Source organism: Balaenoptera physalus, assembly GCF_965194825.1.
Source record: "Balaenoptera physalus genome assembly, chromosome: 4".
In the NCBI taxonomy this organism is placed as follows: domain Eukaryota; kingdom Metazoa; phylum Chordata; class Mammalia; order Artiodactyla; family Balaenopteridae; genus Balaenoptera; species Balaenoptera physalus.
Genome location: NC_138891.1, coordinates 27369446 through 27390469, shown reverse-complemented (window position 1 = coordinate 27390469; position 21024 = coordinate 27369446).

Below are 21024 nucleotides of genomic sequence, written 5' to 3'. Positions count from 1 at the left end.
GAGCATAAAACCAGTAAGGATTATTCTTGAGCCTTAAGATCTAATGCAATTTGCCTTGCTGTTTTGGACTTGCTTGGGATCCATCAAACTTTCCTTCTTTCCTACTTCTTCCTTTTGGAATGAGAATATCTATTGTATACCTGTCTCACCATTGTATTTCAGCAGCATGTGACCTGTCTGCTTTCACAGGTTTACAGTTGGAGAGGAATTTTGCCTCAGGATGAATTGTACCTTGAATCTCACCCATATCTGATTTAGATGATATTTAGATGAGACTTTGAACTTTAGACTTTAGAATTGGTGCTATGATGAGTTAAGACTTTTGGGGCTGTTGGCAAGGAACGGATGTATTATGCATATGAGAAGTACATAAATTTGGGCGAGCCAGGAATAGGATGTCAGTAAGGGGCAGCCCAAGCTAACTAATGCACCACCCTCTAGAAGTTCTTTGTACACTAAGGAGATTAGTCCTTCATCTATGATATATTATAAATATATCATTTTCTTTTTATTTTTCTCATGATGTTTTCTTTTTATTTGCATTAATTTTTTCATGTACAGAGTGTTGATGCTTATATATAATTGAGTTGATTAATCTTTCTTCAAAGGCTTTCAGGTTTTGAGTCATAGTTAGAAAAGTCTTCCCTATTCAAACTTTATATAGAAATTCACTATTACCTAACTTTTATTAAACAATGCATCAAATGTACATTTTCACCTATTTAAAATTTATCTTAGTATAAGTTATAAAGTTTGTATATCTAAATTTATTTATGTTTTTAGATGTTGATCCATTGCCTCATCATTATTTCATAAATAGTCTATTTTTGCCTACATGTTTGAGATGTTGTCTGTAACACTTAATAAGTTGCATTTGTATTTGGTCCTATTTCAAGATCTTTTATTCTATTTGCTTGGCCTATATGCCTATTCATGTGCTAGGAGGATATTGATTAATTACTAAGTTTCATAATTATTTAATACTTAGTGATTGTAATCTCCATTCATGTCTCTTCTTTTTCCAAGTTCTCCTTGCTATTCTTGATTGTTGATTTTCCATAAATTCTTTCAGATAAAATTATCTAGTTATATAAAATTAGTATTTTATTATTATGTCTTTAGTTTTACAAAATTTTAGAGAAAGTTGACATCTTTATGATAGTGGTTTTCTTACGTAAGTACAAGGTAAGTCTTTTGTCTGTTCAAAACTTCTTTGAAAACCAAGTATTTTGAAAAATAGAAATTGAAGTCAATTTAGTCTTCCGGTTTGAATCTTCGGAAAGCCATCAGACAACATAGTAACTTCGTATTAGTAATAAAACAAATAATAATCACTGTCAATTCATGAATTTGAAGCTATCAAAATAGAATATATTCTCATATTTCTAGCTTTCTGATTTGATTTTGGCGCTATCTATGTGGTCTTTATGTAAATATGTAAGGCTGTGTGTATGTGTATGAGTGAAAGAGAGAAAGAATTCCTTTCATTGCTAAATCGAGTTTACCTGGATCTATGATTTGTTTTCATTCTTCCCATATAGAATACAAGTATCAACTACCAAAGTATACTTGGCACTTCCTCTAGGTTGTAGAAGCATCTATTAAACATACATCTTGTGCTTTTCAAGATAATCTTGATTTTAAAATATTCTGTCTTATCACTGAACAGGGTTTCAGACATGTACTTAGATAACCTTTATAAAAACACAGTTACTGTATTTTTAAATCCTGCAGGACAACTAAACTAGTTCTAACACTTTAAACAATAACTGATGAGGGTCTTTAAGTACTTTTATTTAAGAGAAAATATCAATGCGCTCAAATTACAAATCCAATATTAACAGCACAAGAAATTCTTTACTTTCTTTTACTGATATTTGCAGCTTATGCTTTATCAGTACACTTCTTCAGCAATGCTTGAGGGGTTTCCTATTGCATATTGTCATTACATTTCCTCAGAAAAAAAGAAAGTGAAACCTAGAGTTTGTTCCACTTTAGTGTTCTAAGAAAATAAATTGGAGATAATTTTATACTGATGCCCAAGGTTTGGGATATAAAATTAATTTGATGCTTACACTAAAATGCTAGGAGAACACAAAATGGCATATAATGATTGACACTTGGCTCCCTTACTCCAGTTCAACATCTCAAGAGAAGATAAATAAGTTAAAGTTTCTCCCTCGTGCTAGAGAGAGATTCTGTTAGGAGGTGAATGACTCCTGATCCTTTAGAACTTTTTCAGTTCAGAGTTCATTTACTTGTCTGCAGTATAACATTTGCTTTTTTGAATTTTTTATCTTTTATGACAAAAAAATGACTAAAAGATATTGTTTGTCATTAAAGTTCTCGATAGTGTGACTTTAATTTTATATGATTGAATTTTTGGACCCCATTTATTGTGTTTTAATGAGATTTTAATTTACTGGATTAATTAAATCTTATCTCACCTTCCCTTCAACAATCAAGCAAAATACCACTTGGAAGTTAATACAGAGCACTGCTCTGTAAGTTGCTGTTTCTGATGGAATAATCATGGAGAAAAACCTTCAGGTCCACAGAAACATAGTGTGGAATGAAGGGGGATGCTGTAAGATGATTACTGGACTGCTATTGGGAGGAGATGCTGCCAGAGAGCTTCTATGGGGACACAGTACAACCAAATCAAGGTCTAGTAGCAGCAATTATCATATTCATCATTAACAACCGCCATCCTGGGTGGAACCTTGAAGACATCCTTCCCTGGGATTACATGTGAGTAAAAAGTGGAGGGTGAAATATCAAACTTCATCTTCATCTTCCCATTTTGATGTCATGCTCACATTCACCATATACATCTGTTTCATAATTTCATCATATTGCTTCTGTCACCTAACAAAACCTCCTTCTTATTTTTCCTTTTTTTCCTTAAAGTTCCTGATATTGAGCGGTATTAATTGGACTATAGGAATGGGTTAAGGAGTTTTAATTTTTTTTCTAAATCTCAATCTTCTTTTTACAATGATTTACCATAGTCATATATTTGCTTCTACTTGACTGAAAAGTCACAGAGGCAGGACATTTTAGTCTTGCTTTCTACGATCTTAGCTCCATCTTAATTACTGAACCCTCAGTATAATCCCCCTCTCAGACTATTTCATCACCTCTGCCCTTTCTCAAGATTTCCTTTTTTTCTTTCTACAATAAAACATAAGTAATCAAAGAGCTGAGGTCACAGGGCAATCATTAATTTGAAACCAAAGGGAAGACAAGAAGAAAGGAACTTGAAAACTTACTTACCTGGGGAGGACACTTGATGATGCCATACAAGCTGATAAAAATAATTTAGCTAAGATTCTTAACGAATTGCTAATGGCCATGTGCGCTAGCTTGAGACCATAATACACTTAGAAACTGCAAATAAAAGGGAGTCCACAGCCCCTTATAAGTTCTTCTCCAAAGACCTAACTATTCATCAGTAGGATTGGGGAAGGGAAAGACCAGAGAAAACTTCCTGGTAGTGCAGGCTTGGAGCAGGGAAACAGCAACCACTATGGAAAAGGCACAAAATCCTCACCTGGATCTTTCTCCCCTATCGCTTATACTGCTCAAAAGGCTTAAGCCTCTGGACAAAGGACAGAAAACTCTATCTCCCTCAGGGCACAGGTGAGAATAAATTGCTCATAGGGAAAGAAAGGGAAAAGTTTTTCCTCCTATGGGGACTTTCAGGAAGATGTCTTGAGACATTGGGGAAAAACTCTCCAGAAAACTAGCTAACATGCTGATGCTAGAGGAATTTCAAATATGTGGTACAGGGAAATTAAACATAGAATCAACAAAACCCAAAGCCAGATCGACTCCTAACAAGATTGACTCAACTGGGGAACCTTCAAGATGGTGGAGGAATAAGACGTGGAGATCACCTTCCTCCCCACAAATACATCAAAAATACATCTACATGTGGAACAAGGCCTACAGAACACCTACTGAACACTGGCAGAAGGCCTCAGACTTCCAAAAAGGCAAGAATATACCCATGTACCTGGGTAGGGCAAAAGAAAAAAGAAACAACAGAGACAAAAGAATAGAGATGGGACCTGCACCTCTGGGAGGGAGCTGTGAAGGAGGAAAAGTTTCCACACAATAGGAAGCCCCTTCACTGGTGGAGATGGGGAGTGGGCAGGAGGGATGCTTCAGAGTCACAGAGGAGAGCACAGCAACAGGGGCGCAGAGGGCAAAGCGGAGAGATTCCCGCACAGAGGAGCAGTGCCAACCAGCACGCACCAGTCTAAGAGGCTTGTCTGCTCACCTGCCAGGGCAGGTGGGTGTTGGGAGTTGAAGCTTGGGCTTCGGAGGTCAGACCCCAGGGAGAGGACTGGGGTTGGCTGCGTGAACACAGCCTGAAGGGGGCTGGTGCACCTGAGCTAGCCAGGAGGGAGTCCGGGAAAAAGTCTGGACCTGCCTAAGAGGCAAGAGACCATTGTTTCAGGGTGCATGAGGAGAGGGGACTCCTTCCCTGTCTGCCCACAGAAGACAGAGCACTGCCTAACGAGCTCCAGAGACGGGCACGAGATGCAGCTATCAGCTCGGACACCAGAGACGGGTGTGAAATGCTAACACTGCTGCTGCAGCCACCAAGAATCCTGTGTGCAAGCACAGATCACTATCCATACCTCCCCTCCTGTAAGCCTGTGCAGCATGCCACTGCCAGGGTCCAATGATCCAGGAACAAATTACCCAGGAGAACACACGGTGTGCCTCAGGCTGTTGCAAAGTCATGTTGGCCTCTGCTGCAGCAGGCTCACCCTGCATTCAAATTATAACTACCATACCCCTCCCTCCCCCCAGCATGAGTGAGGCAGAACCCCCTAATCAGCTGCTGCTTTAATCCTATCCTTTCTGGGTGGGAACAGAAGCCTGAGGGCGACCTACACACACAGGTGGGGCCAAAACCAAAGCTGAACCCCAGGAGCTGTGCGAATAAAGAAGAGAAAGGAAAATCTCTCCCAGCAGCCTCAGAAGCAGCGGAGTAATTCCCCACAATCAACTTGAGGTATGATGCATCTGTGGAATACCTGCATAGACAATGAATCAACCCAAAATTGAGGCGGTGGACTTTGGAAGCAACTGTAGACTTGGGGTTAACTGTCTGCGACTGACTTGTTTCTGATTTTTATGTTTATCTTAGTATAGTTTTTAGTGTTTATTATCATTAGTGGATATGTTTATTGGTTTGGTTGCTCTATTCTTTTTTTAATTACTTTTTAATTTTTTTACTTTAATAATGTTTTAAATTATTTTATTTTATTTTATTTTATTATTATTATTATTATTTTCTTTCTTTTTTCTTCCTTTTCTTCTGAGCCATGCGGCTGACAAGGTCTTGGTGCTCCGGCCTGGTGTCAGGCATGAGCCTCTGAAGTGGGAGAGCCAAGTTCAGGATATTGAACCAACAGAGACCTCCCAGCTGCACATAATAGCAATCAGCAAGAGCTCTCCCAGAGATCTCTGTCTCAATGCTAAGACCCAGTTCCACCCAATGGGCAGCAAACTCCAGTGCGTGATGCCCCATGCCAACCAACTAGCAAGACAGGAACACAACCACACCCATTAGCAGAGAGGCTGCCTAAAATCATACTAAGTTCACAGACACCCCAAAACACACCACCAGACACAGCACTGCCCACAAGAAAGACAAGATCCAGGCCCACCCACCAGAACACAGGCACCAGTCCCCTCCACCATGAAGCCTACACAAACCACTGAACCAACCTTACCCACTGGGGGCAGACACCAAAAACAACAGGAACTGCAAACCGGCAGCCCGCGAAAAGGAGACCCCAAACACAGTAAGTTAAGCAAAATGAGAACACAGAGAAATATGCAGCAGATGAAGCAGCAGGGTAAAAGCCCACCAGACGAAACAAATGAAGAGGAAATAGGCAGTCTACCTGATAAGGAATTCAGAGTAATGATAGTAAAGATAATCCGAAATCTTGGAAATAGAATGCAGAAAATACAAGAAACATTTAACAAGGATCTAGAAGAACTAAAGAACAATAAACAATGATGAACAACACAATCAATGAAATTTAAAATTCTCTAGAAGGAATCAATAGCAGAATAACTGAGGCAGAAGACCAGATAAGTGACCTGGAAGATAAAATAGTGGAAAAAACTACTGCAGAGCAGAATAAAGAAAAAAGAATTGAGGACAGTCTCAGAGACATCTGGGAGAACATTAAACGCACCAACATTCAAATTATAGGGGTTCTAGAGGAAGAAGAGAAAAAAAAAGGGTCTGAGAAAATATTTGAAGAGATTATAGTTGAAAACTTCCCTAAAATGGGAAAGGAAATAGTCAACCACGTCCAGGAAGCACAGAGAGTACCTTACAGGATAAATCCAAGGAGAAACATGCCAAGACACATATTAATCAAACTATCAAAAATTAAGTACAAAGAAAAATATTAAAAGCAGCACGGGAAAAGCAACAATTAACATACAAAGGAATCTCCATAAGGTTAACAGCTGATCTTTCAGCAGAAACTCTGCCAGCCAGAAGGGAGTGGCAGGACATATTTAAAGTGATGAAAGGGAAAAAACTACAAGCAAGATTACTCTACCCAGCAAGGATCTCATTCAAATTCAACGGAGAAATTAAAACCTTTACAGACAAGCAAAAACTAAGAGAATTCAGCACCACCAAACCAGCTTTACAACAAATACTAAAGGAACTTCTCTAGGCAGGAAACACAAGAGAAAGAAAACCTACAAAAAAAAAAAACCCCAAAACAATAAGAAAATGGCAATAGGAACATACATATCAATAATTCCTTAAATGTGAATGGATTAAATGCTCCAACCAAAAGACATAGACTGGCTGAATGGATACAAAAACAAGACCCATACATGTGCTGTCTACAAGAAACACACTTCAGACCTAGGGACACATACAGACTGAAAGGGAGGGGATGGGAAAAGATATTCCATGCAAATGGAAATCAAAAGAAAGCTGGAGTAGCAATTCTCATATCAGACAAAATAGACTTTAAAATAAAGACTATTGCAAGAGACAAAGAAGGATCCTACATAATGATCAAGGGATCAATCCAAGAAGAAGATATAACAATTGTAAATATTTATGCACCCAACACTGGAGCACCTCAATACATAAAGCAAATGCTAACAGCCATAAAAGGGGAAATCAACAGTAACACAATCATAGTAGGGGACTTAAACACCCCACTTTCACCAACGCACAGATCATTCAAAATGTAAATAAATAAGGAAATACAAGCTTTAAATGATACATTAAACAAGATGGACTTAATTGGTATTTATAGGACATTCTATCCAAAAACAACAGAATACACTTTCTTCTCAAGTGCTCATGGAACATTCTCCAGGATAAATCATATCTTGGGTCACAAATCAAGCCTTGATAAATTTAAGAAAATTGAAATCGTATCAAGTATCTTTTCCAACCACAACGCTATGAGACTAGATATCAATTACAGGAAAAAAACTGTAAAGAATACAAACACATGGAGGCTAAACAATATGCTACTAAATGACCAAGAGATCACTGAAGAAATAAAAAAATACACAGAAACAAATGACAATGAAAACATGATCACTGAAAACCTATGGGATGCAGCAAAAGCAGTTCTAAGAGGGAAGTTTATAGCAATACAATCTTACCTCAATAAATAAGAAAAATATCAAGTAAACAACCTAATCTTACACCTAAGGCAATTAGAGCAAGAAAAACAGAAAAAACCCAAAGTTAGCAGAAGGAAAGAAATCATAAAGATGAGATCAGATATCAATGAAAAAGAAATGAAAGAAACAATAGCAAAGTTCAATAAAACAAAAGCTGGGTCTTTGAAAAGATAAAGAAAATTATAAACCACTAGCCAGACTGATAAAAAAAAGGAAGAAAACTCACATCAACGGATTAGAAATGAAAAAGGAGAAATAACAACTGACACTGCAGAAATACAAAGAATCATGAGGAATTACTACAAGCAACTGTATGCTAATAAAATGGACAACCTGGAAGAAATGGACAAATTCATTTGAAGAAAAGCACAACCTTCTGAGACTGAACCAGGAAGAAATAGAAAATATTAACAGACCAATCACAAGCCCTGAAATTGAAACTGTGATTAAAAATCTTCCAACAAACAAAAGCCCAGGACCAGTTGGCTTCACAGATGAATTCTATCCAACATTTAGAGAAGAGCTAACTCCTATCCTTCTCAAACTCTTCCAAACTATAGCAGAGGGAGGAACACTCCCAAACTTATTCTATAAGGCCACCATCACCCTGATAACAAAACCAGACAAAGATGTCTCAAAAAAAGAAAACTACAGACCAATATCACTGATGAACATAGATGCAAAAATCCTCAACAAAATACTAGCCAACACAATCCAAGAGCACATTAAAAGGATCATACACCATGATCAAGTGGGGTTTATCCCAGGAATGCAAGAATCTTCAATATACTCAAATCAATCAATGTGATACACCATATTAACAAACTGAAGGATAAAAACCATATGATCAGCTCAATAGATGCAGAAAAAGTTTTCAACAAAATTCAACACCCGTTTATGATAAAAAGTCTCCAGAAAGTAGGCATAGAGGGAACTTGCCTCAACATAATAAAGGCCATATATGACAAACCCACAACCAACATCGTTCTCAATGGTGAAAAACTGAAAATAGTTTCTCTACAATCAGGAACAAGACAAGGATGCCCAGTGTCATCGCTATTATTCAACATAGTTTTGGAAGTTTTAGCCGCAACAATCAAGGAAGAAAAAGAAATAAATGTAATTCAAATCAGAAAAGAAGACGTAAAACTGTCACTGTTTGCAGATGATATGATCCTATACAAAGAGAATCCTAAAGATGCTACCAGAAAAGTACTAGAGCTAATCAATGAATTTGGTAAAGTAGCAGGATACAAAATTAATGCACAGAAATCTCTTGCATTCCTATACACTAATAATAAAAAATCTGAAAGAAAAATAAAGGAAACACTCCCATTTACCATTGCAACAAAAGAACAAAATACCTAGGAATAAACCTACCTAAGGAGACAAAAGACCTGTATGCAGAAAACTATAAGACACTGCTGAAAGAAATTAAAGATGATACAAACAGATGGAGAGATATACCATGTTCTTGATTGGAAGAATCAACATTGTGAAAATGACTCTACTACCTAAAGCAATCTACAAATTCAATGCAATCCCTATCAAACTACCAATGGCATTTTTCACAGAACTAGAACAAAATATTTCACAATTTATATGGAAACACAAAAGACCCCAAGTAGCCAAAGCAACCTTGTGAAAGAAAATTGGAGCTGGAGGAATCAGGCTCCCGGACTTCAGACTATACTACAAAGCTACAGTAGACAAGACAGTATGTTTCCAACACAAAAACAGAAATATAGATCAGTGGAACAGGATAGAAAGCCCAGAGATAAACCCACGCACATATGGTCACCTTATCTTTGATAAAGGAGGCAAGAATATACAATGGAGAAAAGGCAGTCTGTTCAATAAGTGGTGCTGGGAAAACTGGAAAGCTACATGTAAAAAAATGAAATTCTGTCTAACTTGAGCTTTAATAGTTCATTGAGTTTCTCTGACTAAACAATTGATTCCCCCAAGTCCATTTCCTTTATACATTACTATCCCAATGAGTCCAGACTATCTTGAGATTTCAATTAAAAACAGTTGTGAAGTATGCTTAACTTTAACAAAAACAAGGCCCTCAATTACCCAACTCCTGAGTTATTTAGAACTGGCAGCTCATCCAATTCGTAGTATTCAATTAAATTTGATATTTATCCAGAAGAGTTTTCTAATATATTATAGCTAAATGTTATTTAGCCAAAGACTTTTAAGAAACCTTCAGCTAACATTAACACCATCACAATTTACATGCCTATTGATCCTTTTTGAACTGTATATCTGTAGCGATAAAACAGAATCAGGCTGGCAAAGAAAGTGCTTAATGGGAACATCAGTTATGCTATTTTGTGTACTTAGTAATTGTATAATTGTCAAGGAAGTTAAACACAAAATGGGTCGTAGCTAAAGTTTTCTTACTTTTCAAGGTGTTCAAAGCACATGCTGAAATTAACCATAGAACTCTTAAGGGTGCCTCTCTGGTTTACTCTGTGCTCCTCAGTACTGACTTGCTTTCACTGGAGTAGAAAGGAGGGTGTCTTTATGACCCCAAATAGGGTTAGACAAATGTTGCTGATACTTGTCTTGAGCATCTTGGAAGCAATATATTGCTTTTGAATTACAGCAAAAACAAATTCTAAAACTGTAAGAATGTATAACTTCCTATACCATATTAGGCTAATGCAAAGTAATCAACAGACTGGTGGGCAAACAGACTGGAACAATGCAATTTTTCATTCAACTTTGACTAAGATAAAAGAAATATTCTTCCTGACAAATCTAACCCTATTCTAGGTTGTAACTATTTTAATATGTAAGTATATTTAACTGAAGGTATCAGGAGATACTCATTTATCAACTAATCCCTAATATGAGCATACTTTATGCTATCCACTATTGTCTATATAGATATATAGTCTCTTACCGGCATGATACATATTGATAAAGTTATTTCTTAAGTGCTTGCGACACAGAGCCAATTTTCTAACTATTCTGTCTTTGTGATGTTGATTTTAAAGTCTTTATATCTTGTTTATCAGTCATATGAATTCATTACTCTCCTTGGAAACTTGATTTTGCAGCATAACAAATATATAATTATAACAACCACCATTTCTTATGATAAAAAACTGATTTCTGTCAGAACCTTTGGTTTAAAGAAAATTTCCAATGGCATTTATAGATACATAAAGATAACATGAACTTTTCTAGAACATGAGGGTTTGAATTGGACAGCCTGATTTTGAATCTCAGCTCTCCCACTTACAATTTATGTAACCATGGTGAAGTTTCTGGACATCTCTGTGACTCACATTCTTCATATGTAAAGTAAGAATCATCTTTTAGATTTGTTTATGGATTAACATAAATCATATGAAATCCCTGTTCTACTTGGCACAGAGTAAGAGCTCAGTAGCTGCTGGATATTGTTATTAGAGTAACATGGAGATATTTTTACCCATCAGAGATCTAGGAAGAGATGGGAAAGCACAACTGACCTGACAGAGCCACTTGCCAAGCAGCCAAGGAATCAGAGTAGAGCAGTGATTCTCAATCTAGACAGGCAGCATCAGCATCGCCTGGTAACCTGTGGAAATGAAAACTCTCAGGCCTCGGCCAGACGTACCAGATCAGAAATTCTGCAGGTAGGGCCCAGCAATCTGTGTTTTAACAAGCCCTCCTGGTGGATCTGATGTGTGCTAATGTTTGAGAAGCACTGGAGTAATAAGACTGAACTCAACCTGTTGGGAAATTGTGTGCACTGGGAAGAGTCATGGGTCAGTAATACTGGGTTTTAGGTGATGAACTGTGAGTTGCATGGTTCTGAAAAGAAGATAAAACACATGATTTAGGACCAGCAACCCAGCCCAGGACTTCATAAGACATCACAGAAACTTGTGAAATCTAGTGAGGAACAGAGTTTATCTCAAGCCATCAGGTGTGGAGGAGTTGGAACACTGAAGAGAAGATAGGGGCTACTGAGGCTGTAAAACTTGGTTGCAGACTCTGGCAAACAAGGAAGAAGTCACTTACCAGAACTAAAAGTGAAGGAGGCAGGAGCCAAATTCTTATACCTGGGGTATAAGATCAGATTCATCTGCACTGCTCCATCTAATGACTAATCATCTGCATCAGTGGTACAAGTTCACCTGTAGTCTAGAGACTAGAGTAGGTGGCAAGATGGAGACAGTGACTCCCATTAAAGAGAGAAAATGATGCACTCCCAGGGATGCAAAAAACGCTGATACACCAAAACCTTAATTTTCCCTTCGGGATCTTGGAAAGTACCTTTAAGTAAGCTTCTGAAATTTGTATTCTAAGAATTGAAATTTTGTTTTTAATGTAAAGCCTTAGACTAGTGAGCAGGAGTAAGAATGAGAGAGAGAGAGAGAGAGAACATTGGCAACAATGACAAGAATTCATTCATGCATCATTAATTTCTGCATTATTTTATTTTGAACAAACATAAATTCAGAGCCTGTCCATGCAACATAAAATGACAGTCAAAGACACACCAAAATAGGGTAATCAATTTACTTAAGAAGAAGCTGACTCTATTCATCCAGTGTCAGTCTTTTGCCCTAATAGTGCTAGTCGTCAAAACTCAAATGCAATAACCACCAGAAACACTTGATCTACAACTATGATAAAGGTATTACTTCCTGCTTCCCTTTACAATAGGAGTTACAATATTATTTTCACAATTCAGTGTCATCATTTCCATGCCCCCCTTATGTGACCACCTTCTACAAAACATAATATGCTAGAAATTTAGCACACAAAATAAATAGGCTACTGCCTCTACCCACAAAAATCAACATCGCTTTTTATTAATTGATTAACACTCCAAGTTTTCTCTGTCCTTGTTCTACTGCAAAAGAAATCCACATTGACAGGGACTTCTGACTGCTCAGAACATCTCTTGCAAAGTGCTCCAGACCCTAAAAGGCTCACAGGCTTATCTAGTAAATACAGGAATTCACTTTTTAGAGCTCTTGTGAATAAAGTTTGAATTTCACACATTTCTTTAAAAGTGGCCTCAGGCAACACATATATGTAACTGGAATACTGAAGGAAACAGTCTGAATACTCAGTCAGTCATTTATGTTTGTATATTATATCAGTGCCTAGACGTATACAAGACACAAGCTTTTAATCACTAACCGCAGCCGTCTATGCAACAATTTGCTTGCACCGATCCTTTCGTCCATCATTATAGACACTATTTATATTTAGAAATGTCTGACTCGTGAGTTTTATGTTGTGTAGATTTTATAATTTAACATCATTTCTGTTTGCTCCTGGCAAAATTCTACTTTTTCATAAGGCATTTTCTTACTTCTTCTGAGCTTGTTTCCAAATATTTCCAGTATATTTTTAAAATGTTATTTGTTTAATTAAATTGATTATAACGTTCCAATAATGGTCCTGTAAAATGTTCCTCTTGGTGAAGAAAATGCACACACAACCACACACTGGCTACCTAAAGGGAAGGAATCTGTTTTAACTGAAAACTATCGCAAGGATATGCACTGGGTTGGATGATCCAATATTTATCTTTCAAAGTGGTATTAAGAACATAAATGTTTTATATACATTACATGAATTTTGCTTCTTTCTGCATTTTTTCTGGGAAGAATATTACCATAGGAAAGTACTAAATTTTGGAAATCAATATCTGAAAACATAGAAATCAAATACACCTTATTTAGAATGCATTCTATTTTTAATGCCTTGTGAATATTTAAGAAATATGTAGTACAAGGAGGAAATGTAAAAGAAAAATCAATCATCTCCACTCATTCCACCATATAAAGAAATCCACTTGATAAATGTTCATCTTCTATTGATTTTTCACATATCATATTGTTTTGTCGTAGGCAAATAAACATCCATTCATAAGCTCATAGTTTGCGCATTGCATCACTGCTTCAAAATTAATTGCTTGTTCACATATACATATATTTTCACATAAACACAATGGATCTTATAAGTCCCTGCAATAAATAAAACTTGGCTTTATTGCTTTTATCTCTACATTGGTAATCTAAAATATGATTTTTGTCTTTTAAAAAATTACTAAAGTTGATTTCCATGCAAAACTATTTCCAACCTTCCATAAAGTTGCTAGTTTATATTTGATTCTTTAATAAAACTATTTTAGAAGGTTTTCAGATTATTTCAAAGCATTTAGCTTTATGTGGGCAATTAAATTTGCAATGAAAAGAGGTTAGAAACTGAAATGACCATCATAGGAGTTCTGGTATTGCTTTGCTGACTAATAACTACCATTTGCTGACCAGCACTGTAGGTCTCACACTGGAAAAGACATTACTAAGCATTTTCAAGAATGCGCTAAATTTAGTTTAAAATAGATATGCCTAAATACTCATTATAACTTAAAGAATTTTAGAAGCTTAACTTACTCTTAAAGTTATCAAAACCCTTTCCCTTTAAATAAATGCTTATTTAGTACCATTTTTAGTTTCTATAGTATCCTTACAAGAGTCTTATGTAGAATAATATATATTTCTCTTGATTGACTTTTTTAATGGTAAATACTTAACTTAGTCAGAACTGGAACACATGTAGATTAATAAAGCAAAATATAAAAGAACCATAACATTAGTGGCATCAATTTTCACAGAAAAGCATCATTTTAAAACCAGGAATAAACTATAATTTTAAGTCCATAGTGTCTCCTCTACTTCAAGAAGACCCACAAAAATAGTGCCATTAGCCTACTGAGTACTCCCAAGATCATACTCTGATTTAGTCAAAACCTAAGTGCCTTTAAAGTGGAGAAAAACACATTATGGACTTATTTAGAAGAAGATAAAGTTGAACAGAGTCAAGAAGTGTAGTTAAATAGAGCCTAAGTTTAATATTATTTGAATCTACTGGATCAAATCATGCTTGGAAAGCAAGCGTACACATGCAATATCAGTTCCATAAACGAGTAAATTGCCCTTCTATTCTTCCTTCCTTCCTTTCCTTTTTTTTTCTTCCCTTTCTTTCCTCCTTTCTTCCTGCCTTTTTAAAAATTAATGTAGTTTATACATTGAGTATTTTGTCACTTGTCAATTAAAGATTCCTAGCAATTATGAAATCTTTAATGTACATATCATTATCTCCACACTGAAGTTCATAAAGTTTATGCAGCTTGGCCAACGTTAGGCAGCCAGTGGTAGAACAGATTTCAAATTCTGCTCCAAATGGCTCCAAAATCTAGGTTCATTTCTCTATACCACATAAACCTTTGCTGTTAACTGAGCCTCACAATGGGGCAGATCAGGGTCAGCTATGTAAGTCTTCTGATGACTAATTCAAGTATTTTTACAATACCTAACTTGATAAACAGATTTATCATCATAAAATTAATAAATATGGGTCCTTTATGTAGCCATTCTAATAGAGGCTTATCTTTTATCTCTTTGCTCTATAAATATTTTGCATCTTTACTCTTTTATTTACATGCCCTGCAGATATCCCAGGATCCTTTGATACAATATCATTTTTTTAAATAAAAATATGCCCCGATTAGGCAGATTAAAATAATAAAGTGGATACTCCAGGCAATTCAGTCCCTATTGCCTTTTAAATAAAACATGCTATTAAAAAAATTCAATCTCATTTCCTTCCTTTAATTACATAGAATTGAAATAAGACATAGAGCTTATGTTTGGCACAATATAATATCCCAAATCACAAACATCTATGATAATGATCAAACAAAATTGATTTTTTAAAGCTTGAGATACTAAAGAAGCAATTTTCCAGAGCCTGTAATAATTTAGCTACTTTGACTTCTTAAAATGTAGCTTAGTTTTGCAATCAGCCTCTGAAGATTAAACTTCTCCTAATATTAAGGGAAGCCACTGTTTAAAAAAAGGAGGTAGTGTATTGTTTCCATTTTGGTTTCAATATGGCAAGTATAGAATATACATAATATTTCAGAAGAACTTGGCCTATATCCTAAGCTAATGATAAAGTTTTTCTGTAAGCATTAATAGTTCACCAGCCTCCAGAGTTTCATTTTATTTTGTTAATCAGTATAGTTAGTTGGCAAATTGTGCATCATACATTGTACAGACTCATTGATACTACATTCCTAAAAAATAAATAAACAACTAAAGAAAATGAGGAAATAGAAAGAATGGCAACAAAAAATTCCAGAGGAGAAATACACCTGTAATGTTTAAGGAATATTATAAAGCCAATACTATATATATCACAGTAAACTCTGGGACATTTGGACCAAAAAAGGAAAGAATAAATCTTACATTTATAACTAGAATTTGAACATATGCTTTAAAAAAAAAATCCAAAACAGAAAAATCCTTATCTCTTCAGTTATTTTGTGATTGACATAAAGACAGTTCTTTCGCCCTGAATCCCAGAAGGCTCTTAAAATATCTTGACATATGATATATTTATAGAATTCTCATCCCTTATCTTCCATAATACCTAAAATAGAATTATTAAAAGAAAAATACAGGGAAAAGCTAAATACTTTTTTTTATATAAAACAGTTTACTTTCTATGATGAGAACACAATTTATGCTGCTGGAATCTAGATCATTAGATATATAAAGAAAATGTTTACAAATAATTATATATGTATGAACTTAATCTTTAATATTAAAATATTTATAAAAAAACATATTTCTAATTATGTTTCATTTGGTGCCTGAACATACAAATATGTCTTTTTAACAGAAAAGTAAAAAGCACATATGATTAAACAGATGATTGTTTTCTTCTTCCTCTTAATTTCAAAACAGTGAGAAAATTAACAATTTGATTCAAAGTTGAGGTATTATATCTTGGTAGATAACAGAATCAAACAAATGCAGATTTCAGGTTTTGAATTTGGAAATAGCAATAATAATAATTGATGTTTATTTTTCACAATTTTAAACGGCATTTTCATATGATGTTATTTACAGTGGCATAGTGTATCTGCAATTGAATATCTTTAATTTTTAAACAATTGGAATAGAGCCTATAAAAAGTTACAATCGTAATTCCATGCCATTTCATGTGAAACCATAGGAAAATTAATTATTTAAACTTCTTTAATCCCTCATCAATTAGTTAAATCGAACCACAGAGATTTGAGTCAAATATTCAGTCAGCCTGAGTGACTTTTGCTTAGGGGAAGCCAGATTTCAAACCAAAATCTTCACTTACATCTGGACTAGTGTACTCATAACTTACAACTTACCAACATTAAATACTTGTATTCATTCTAAGAAGATATTGAATGCCTCTTCAAATTTTTGGTATGCTTTTTCTTCATACTTGTTTTTACTATTTTATTACAGTAAGTAATTAGAATACCCTTTATAAGCAATTATTCTATCTCCATTTTAAAAAAAATGCCTGAAGTAAACCTGAAGATTCTGCATCTATGAAGATCTCATATTAAAGAAGAAATGAACTTTTTTTCAGCAGAGGTGTTTCCATTTCTTCACTTTAACTTAAACACCCAAACTTTTGGCCAAGAAGTTAAGACAAGATGTAACACAAACTTAACAGGTCTAAATCTAAACTTGATCTTGCCCGCTAAACTCACTCCAACCACAGTCTTCTCAGTCAATGATAACTTCATAACTTCTATTTGCTTCTAGTCCAAATGTTCTTCTCTCACACCCTAAATGTGCTTTTTCAGGAAACCCTGCTTCTCTTCTACCAAAATCATATCTAGAGTCTGTTGACTTCTCTCACCTCCATGGACACCACACTTATCCAAGCAAGGATGATTGCAATAGCCACCCAACTGGTCCTCTGTGCCCACCCACACCCTCTGCATGCATTCTCAACACAACAGGCCCAGGGAACCTTGTGAAATATCAGATGAGGCCATTGTTTTCATCAGATTCTTTCTTGGCTCCTCTTTTATTCAATATAAAAGTCACAATCCTTTCTATGGCCCACAAGGCCCTACAAATCCTTATATGCCCTCACTTACCCCCTTCAAACCACAGTGGTTTACTTGTGGATTATAGAACTGTGTAGGAAAACTTCCGCTGGAGGGCTTTTGCTCTGGTGGATTCCTCTGACCCAAAAGCTCTTTACCAGGGGCTTCCCTGGTGGCGCAGTGGTTAACAATCCGCTTGCCAATTCAGGGAACACGTGTTCGAGCCCTGGTCCGGGAAGATCCCACATGCCGCGGAGCAACTAATCCCGTGCGCCACAACTACAGAGCCTGCGCTCTGGAGCCCACGAGCCACAACTACTAAGCCCACGTGCCACAACTACTGATGCCCGCACGCCTAGAGCCCGTGCTCCCCAACAAGAGGAGCCACTGCAATGAGAAGCCGGCGCACCACAACAAAAAGCAGCCCCCGCTCGCTGCAACTAGAGAAAGCCCGCGCGCAGCAACCAAGACCCAACACAGCCAAAAATAAATAAATAAAATGAATACATTTATTAAAAAAAAAAAAAAAAAGCTCTTTTCCAAAATATCCTGGCTTACCCTCTTATGAAAAATTATCTTAAATTTAGCAGTAAGAAAAAAACGTTTAAAAGGTGGGTGTTAGGTCCCTTCATTGTCATTTGGGAGCATTATTTGACAAGCCTACCCAAGGATTTCTTAAAGAAATGATCTTTGTTTGCGTCAATGTTTCCTACTGGGGACTGAAAAAAGATTTAGTGAAGATTTGGTGAAATTGCATATTGGCCTATAGATCTTTCACTGGTAAAGAGAGACGTAATTTCTCCCCAGTAGAAACAAAAGTCCCACAGGTTATGGCTTACAGTTCAGAAGACATTAACCAGTTTTGTATTGAACCTAGCGAGTTTACTCTAATATCCCTTACTAAATCACCTATAAATCCCAAGCTTCGCAAAATGCTCTTTGATGACCTCATCTTACTGATCCCTCATTAATTAATAACTGGAAAAAGATTTTTGGTACGTGCACGTTTTACATTTGTATGAGAGTCATGTTTTAACTATTAAAAATTATACTTTCATAGGATGTTATCTTCTTCAAATATTTGTATAAAAATCACCTTCTCAGTGAATCCTCTGCTTATCATCTTATTTTAAAAATTGCCATACAGCCCATCTCTAGCGCCTCCTATTGCTTTTCCTTGTTATTTTCTTTCAAAGCACTTCTCAGCTTCTGACATACTATATAATTCACTGTTATATTTATGTTCTTTCTCCCTCCTGTTAGAATATAAATTCTACAAGAGCATAATTTTTCCTTCTTTTAGCTTATTGATGTACAGTGAGTTCTGCTCTAACATAATGTATGTGTTCCTAAAAATCACCACAAAATGCAAAGTTGCACAATAAAAACCACAGGATTTGTGGGGAAAATGGGGTTAGGGACACAAACTCAAAAACTTAGTGACACATTTAAAGAGTGATAACACAGATTTACACATGTTAAATGGTCAAAATATATATAAACTTTCAATAAGTATGGCACTTTACCTTGAAAAAAACTGAAGTTTGCTTATGGAAGTGGCCTTTAGAAGGGTTGCAGGTGGTACATTATTGTAAGGTAGTGGAAGGAAGTTTATCTGAATGGAATGGCAAGTTATCGCATCAGATGTAGATGGATGTCACTCATAATACACGTGATGAACTGTTAGGTTTGAAGTGTGTGAAGTGTGTATGTGAGCGTGCTTGCATGCATGTGTGTGCATGTTTTGTGTTCCTATGAGATTTGGTTCAGCAGGGGATAGTTTCCTCTATTCACCAAGTGTTTCTCCCTAAGGAAACCATGCATAAACAAATGCAAAGTTGATGTTATGCTCAGATTTTCCCCTAATAGAAGAATTGCATTCAAATATGTACATATTTTCAAAATAAACATAATAGAACTGACTGTATCCCCACATCCTAAAACAGTGCCTTGTACACAGTATACTCTCAATACATACATGTTAATAAATGACTCAGTAAGTGAACTGGTAAAATATATTTCCTTATATCACAGCCTAGATGCCCCAGAAAATGATGAGCAGACAGAAACTACTCACAGAAAATTTGGTTTCCCTTCAGCTAATATGGCTATTATGAGCATACAAAATAAAGTGAAAATGAAGTATTTTACTTCAATGAATTGTTAAATTATATGTAATAGAGATATTCATTAGCATCTGGCTGAGAGATGTAGAGCATTGGGATGTCCAGGGTACAGCATATTAGTTTGAAAAAGCATATTCAATGTTTCATCAAAATTTTACAATTTTAAAACAACAGCCAAAACAACTATGGTTATTTTTAAATAAACTACAAAAAGTAAAACATAATTATTTTATTATTTGTGGTGACAGTTATGTAATAAACTTTTCCCAGTTCCCCCTAGGGCTGCTTATTATTCCAGATGTAAATGAGATTTTAAAATTTATCCAAAAGGGCACGGGATTTGAAAGAATAAGAATAACTCTACTCAGTTAGCATATGAAGCACCACATTAATTACTACTGTCCTGGACCTGAGTGACTGCAGCCCAAATAATTAACAAGTACATAAAAATACATTATTGTGAAATAAATATAAAACGATCACATGTCTGTTGTGGCCAGAGTCTTCTTCACCACCCTGATTAGATCTTGGTCTGGACCAAGGAACCTTTTGTTTCAGATATTTTGTTTGCAAGGAGCATAAAGACATTGACAACATTATTTCCTCAAACATTTGCCATACACTGCCTGTCAATAAGTCAGTATAAAAATTCTCATTACAAACCTCCCTCAGTATAAAACACACAATTCAGGTATTCAACTTTCTTCTCTTTCCATTTTTTTCTGGATAGTAGAAGGAAATGCTTGAACAGTAATCCAATACAGAATTTAGAGAAAACAAAATGTCCACAGAGAATCTACATTCTTTGTTAATTCTAAATGGTTAAAATATAACCACTGGTGTTCAGACCATGGCTTTTGGAGATTACAGCAATGCCTACCATCCACCTCCATTCCAACAAAAAACACACAATTGCCATTCCCACAAGCCACGATAAATAAACATACACTCTAAACAAGAACAGAGAGCTTATTAATAAATGCAACCGAGTCCCTCCTTTCATCAGCATGCCAATTTAAAGACCATCCTAATTGGAAGTCCTGGAGGAGCCACAGAGCACCATTTACTGTAGTCTCACTTGGATGTATAATCAATTGACAGAGATGTTTGAGTTTATGTAGTCAGAGTAAAATAGACAAATATCTTCTAGTAATGGAATTTATATTTTATAATTATTTCTAATTTGTGCAGGCTATCTGCACAAACACTTCTTTTAAAATATTTTATTTTCTCAGTTTCTAATTTCTAGACCTGATCAGTCTAATTTTTTCTGTAGTAAATACA